Source organism: Lichenostomus cassidix, chromosome 7 (assembly GCF_008360975.1).
Source record: "Lichenostomus cassidix isolate B80296 chromosome 7, HeHo_3.0, whole genome shotgun sequence".
NCBI lineage: Eukaryota > Metazoa > Chordata > Aves > Passeriformes > Meliphagidae > Lichenostomus > Lichenostomus cassidix.
This window is the reverse complement of record NC_139488.1, coordinates 29,343,037-29,348,794: the sequence shown is the minus strand read 5'-3', so window position 1 is coordinate 29,348,794 and position 5,758 is coordinate 29,343,037. Positions and strand designations below refer to the sequence as shown.

Genomic DNA, 5,758 nt, shown 5'->3' with positions numbered 1-5,758 from the left:
CTATTGTTTTACATCTACTTTCTATACTGTGGTTAAATGAAAAGGGAGGAGAAAGTAAAGGAGAGAGAAAGTCAGCTTTGTAGCATTTTTAATTGCTTCTCTGCCAATTATGGACAAATTAATATTTAAACTTTGTAGTGCTTTGAGAAAAATTGTTTACGGAATCCACTTCTTGGTGTTCAGTGCCCCCTGTGCCTACAGCAATATCTATATTGGAATCTTTTGTCGAAGAAAATTAAAAATAATTAAAGATAAATACCGTTCTCTTTTAAAATATTTTATGGAAACAAACGCTGTTAATTGAACTGTAAATATTTCAAATATAGGGGTGATCCTTATTCCCAACAGCAGCCTGAAAAGCCATTACCAGACAACATTTTTTCACCTGATACTGCTCATGCACACGGAAAGATCTTGTATCATTTACTTCACTCGATCTTATTTTTGTCTTCCTCCTGTGCTTCACGCTGCCATCTCTGCTTGACCGGCTTCTGTTGGCCGCTCTGAGTCCCCATTTCAGCGCGGCTCAGAAATCCACAGGCTGCTAATGCTAACACATCAGGGCAGAGCCTGGGAAGACAAGAGACATTTGCAAAGATGAGTAACAAGAAGCAAATGGCGCCTCAAAGTCTCCCTTTAAAAATTCTTTAATGAGATACAGTGCATTTTTTTTTTCATTCTTTTCTTGGGCTAATGCCTAGTATGTACCAACCACTGGGCCACATTTTTAGGAAACATCTAAATCAAAAGTCAGAAGATTACACAGGGACATAAGAAAATCTTAAGATGGCAGGAGGCCAGGAAGCCCAGCTAGGCCTATCCTTTCCTCCAGTTAACAGTTGTTCTCCATAATATACTGTTTTTCTCCCCCTCTCTCTCCATATGCTTCTTGCTCTATTTGAAATCTGGTCAGATCGGTTGCTTCTAGAGCAGCATCTGGTAGCTTATAATATATACCCTCTGGAAAAAAAAATGTATTACATTTGTACAGTGCAAGACCTCGCTGGAGCCGTGTCCCTCGTCCTCATATTTGACATTAGCTCTAATAACTGCTGCACTGCTCCCTGCGGTTCCCCCTAGAGCCCTTGGCAGCTCCACCAGGTCCCCTCTTAATCTTTTCTCTTTGCGAGGGAGACAGACCTACTTTCACTAAGCATTTTGGAGTCTCCAGTCTCGAAGTCATTATGGGACTTCGTTGTGCTATTTCCATTTCTGCAATATTCCTTCCGTAATTAGGTAATCAAGACTGTGCATCTTTCCCATGTGGCCTTTTGAGATCGATTTTATTTATCAGTTTATTTATCTCTTATTACACATTTTAAAAATCCTGGTTGCAGTACCATCAGCTGGGCACATTGCTAGTCTTCACAGCTGTCTGCTTGCTATCGTAATTTCCTTTTTCCTCTTGCCTGTCACTCATTTGCTTCTGTCTGAATTTTGCAGCTGTTCATATTAATAAAGGACATTACAAGTGCTTGAATGCATGGTGAACTTTGTGAATACTCTCCTACAGACACCAACAGCAGCATGGCAGGGACTGACATGTGGGTGAAGGGGTTGGTGGGGCTGGTTTAACGTGAATGCTTCTGGACAGGGATAGTTCCTGGTTATGGGGTTAGATGATTCCTCATCCAGAGAAGTCCTGCCCCTGTTTTTGTACGTCAGCAAAACCAGGCTGGAGATGCACCATGCTGCTGTCCAGCTGATTTCACCTGGACAGGGATTGCCAGGACTACATTAACACCATAAATGTCTTTCCCAAGGAAATTGGCTATAGCCTGGCCCGTGGTGCAACAGTAAAATCTCACTTCTTGTTTCCACCACAGTAAAATTATTGCCTTTGACATATAAATACCTATCTGTACATCCAGGCCTTTTCTATCAACTGTAAAACAATGCTCTTAAACCCTTTTCTTCACTAGTCCTTGAAGCAATACAACTGAGAGCTGAGAAAAAGCCCTATTTGTTCACACACCTATTATAATCTTATGCCTATCCTCACCTTTTCCTGTAGCCTCTGCCCATTGCTGGGTGACCCTTTCTACTCCAGAGCTTGGGGTCAGTCTCAAGCTCTAGTCTGAAAACAAATTTCCTCACTGTGCCTTTTCTTTCTGCTGTTTAGGACTCTCACTGTAAAAACCACCAAGCTGTGGCCCACAGGTGGCTGCACGGATCCTGGGAACACCTGTGGAGATGACATTTCTGCTCTGGATCATTCTGAGCCAACCCCAGCCCTCACAGCATCCACCTGGCCATGGCACATAGCCTTGGGATAAATGGAGATTGAAACCTACAGGGGTCCTTCTCCTGCAAGCCCTGAGGCATTTTACTGATGAGACAAAAAACTTGGGGATCGGTAACAAAACACTGCGGTGTATTGCTGCCCTTTTTAAATGTTATCATTTCAAGCCTTTCTCTCCCTGTTTCCAAAGTGAGATAGTGAATAAGAGGAGTCTTGGCAACCCCAACAAAGGCTTCAACCATAACCAGACACAGAGAGTTCTCACGCTTAAAAAAGTTTGGTTTCTTTTTTGCCATTATCATTGCTCCTTTCATGTTTCCTGCTCCTTCTCATGGTGGACTGAATCAGAGCACAGGTGTCCCATATTCTGCAATACCCCTGAAGGAGGATCCACTCAAAAATGCCCACTCTTGTGAAATGTTTGGTCTTCACTTTTTGACCCCTGCGATTTAAATGACTCAGACAACTGCATTTTATAAGGACAAAATAAATTGAGTCCAGACTTCACAGCATTTTATATCCCCCCTATGAGCGGCTTCAGTGTTTGTTAGTTTTTCAAATTTTGGCTTTCTGTGTGTTACAAACCCCATCTTCTGGCAGTTTATCAGGTGCCTCCAGTGTTGGTTTCAAAACAGATATTAAATACTTCTCTCTCACCTTGTAGCTGCAGTCATTTCCAAACGTACTGAACAGCTTTTCTGCTCTCCAGCCGTCAAAGATTATACACTGAGAATAAATTACTCAGCTGGGTGCGTTGTTTGTAGGCAAACCCAGGCAGTGACAGTATCAGTAGTCCCTGTGTTTAAAAGCATGTAAAACACTTTCTCTTTTTCTGTGCTTTACATTGTGGCTCAGATACATCCTCTGCACAAACAAGGATGCTGGCAAAGATGTCCTGAGGTATCACAGCCGTCAATGCATTTCCTCACCCTTCATGCTGTGGATGGAATTCCTGGCATGGGAGCAGGAGCCTCGTAGGAGTGGGGTGCTCCAGGGGACATGGGGGACACCTGGCTGCCACCCCAGGCTGAGGAACTGTCCCCATTTCATTTCCCTGAGTCCTTTTTGAGTGGTCTTTCACCAATCACAACTTAGATTCTTATTTTTTCCCCCAAGAAAAATACAGTGCTTGCTAAGTATCAAATAACACTTCCAGCATCAGATTGATTTCTGAGATTTCCTTTTACTTTTCTGTTCCCTTTTGTAATTTTTTGTCACAAGACCCACGTTTCCGACTGCGACAGTGTGTAGCACTGCTGTCCTTCAACACCATATATCCTCTGAATTGCTGAATTCCACAAGACTATTCACAAACCTAATGCAAAACTAGAAACCAGACCAGAGGTTTTTTTACTGGTTATCTTTCCTTTCCACAACCCACACTTCCTAGGGTGTTTCCATACAAATGCTCACAAACATTTGAATTGTGCTCTAAATTTGAAAACAGTTCAGTCAAGAGCTGAAATTTGCCTGGGACAGAAGTAGAGTAGTTTATAAATATTACATCAGTTTGTTGAGGACCAAAAACTGCATCTGAATTAATATGACCAGTCGCAAAATATCTCAGATATCTGTAACCACCAAAATTTCAGGCTCCAGGTCTGCAGGAGTTCCTCCATAGATAATAGAAAGAGAAAAGTACAACCAGAGGAATTCACATCCTCTTCATCCTCAGAGGATAAAGCAGCTTTTTTGAAACACTAATTTCTACCCTTTGGTAACACAGGGAGCTCAGAAGACAAGTTTAGGTATATTTGTAACTTTTAGCTACAGCCAATAGCTTGCTATGGATGATTCGCAAATCATCCATAATTCAAATATGTTTCCAGAAACAATTTGTCTAACCATTTTGACAGAGTGAATTTGAAAGGGAAAAAATCTGCTTGCAGGCAAACTGCAAGCATAAAAGATGACTACATTCATTTGATTAAAAAATCAGTGTAAATAGTACTCTTGTTGATATTAAGTACGTTTGTGAAGCAGAAGTAGCTTAAATCAAAACTTACATACAATAAATATGGGGACAGGCTACTCACTGTGCATATGATGCCTTCATTATCTCTAAACATAAAACTGATTATTCATCTTTGAGTAGTAAGGATTGGAGAACTGTTGTTTTCTTTTTATTTTAATGCATCCTAAAAGTAAAGAAACAGGCTTTTTCTTCTGCTGTTTTGTTTTCTTCCTGGCTGTTCCATGAGTCTTTTGGATACTCTTGATCCTGCCTGATACATGAGACAACTCCCAGGGTAGAAGTGGGGGAGATGTCACATGCTCATTTACTCTTGTTCTGTCCTATAAAAGCTGTGATTCTCCATTGCTTCATCATCTGCAGCAGACCAGGAGGAGAACAGAACTGACTGACATGATGTGCTACATCTTCCCTAATAGGTCAGGCATAGCAAAAGGGAAACTCCCTTTCTTCAAATAAAGTTTCCTATTTGTAGGTGTTCCCTACATTTCTTGAGGCCACAAACTCTTTTTCCAGGTCTTTCATGTCAGCACTGATCAGTGGTAGCTCAGCTTCTAGGAGAAGGGTCAGAACACTCTGAGGGAAAGAAATGAGTGTATGCATGGATGGTTTGCTCTTTTTTAGTCCTTTCCTTTGCAGTTCAGCCTAAGCAGAAACCTAGTATTGCATTGCTGTCATGTAAATGCCTTGACTGATCTTAAATTTAGAGCAAAGGGATCCATTAAAGGTTTTTGGCTTCAACATTCAGTATCAGTTTGTTCTCATTCTTATGAATACTGGAGATGTGAGAAGAGAAATCCCTAGCAATAAAGAGTGTCCCAATAAGTGTCTCAAAAATAGATGCTGCCATTTTTATTAGCAAAGTACAGAAGGAAAGGCGGTAAAAAAATAAGTTTAGAAAAATCACTCAGCTCATCAAATACTATTGAGAAATCCGCTAAGAGCGAGCTAAGCTTAAAATACAGATCTGAGTTTAAGATATTTTGAAATCTTACATGGCAGAACAAATTCTCTTTCTCACACTAGTGGCTGTCTCTGTCTGTCTGTCAGCTCAGAGTTCAATCACGTATTCACAATAAAGTATGGGTCAAGTCCTCGAATGTCTGTGTCTTATAGTCTTATTCTTGGCTGACAAGTGCTACATCTAAATCAGTGTATGGCATTAAGTTATAGCCTGAAAGCTGGCTGGAGTGGTAAGACCAGCTCAGATGATGAATTTTGTTCGGCTTCTTGTTCCCCCACAATCCTTCACCTCACTCAGGCCACTGTTCCTCAAAGACACAACTTCCAGCACCACTTATTGTAATTCTACAAGTGGAAGCACAGCTCAATAGTAATACTGTAAGGGACTTATTTGGGCAAGTTCCTATCATCTGGCCTGAGTCAAAAGATTACACACCAGTAATAGAAATTTATTCAGAGCAGAGATATCCTGGCATAATAAGACCATCTTGCTTCATGTAATTATAATTCATGCATCCAGAGACAGCTGTCCATCAGATATATTATATTAGCTAGCTTTGATTTCTATAATGAGTTTTATT

General features: G+C 40.9%; 1 long non-coding RNA gene across 1 annotated transcript; it reads right to left on the bottom strand.

Moving 5' to 3' along the window:
• Nucleotides 1-310: 310 nt before the first annotated feature.
• Nucleotides 311-4,490, bottom strand: LOC146434884 (uncharacterized). Its single transcript, XR_014853300.1, has 2 exons — nt 4,279-4,490; nt 311-570 (listed from the first exon to the last, which is right to left on the bottom strand). It is a non-coding gene; the product is annotated as an uncharacterized LOC146434884 (long non-coding RNA).
• Nucleotides 4,491-5,758: the final 1,268 nt, after the last annotated feature.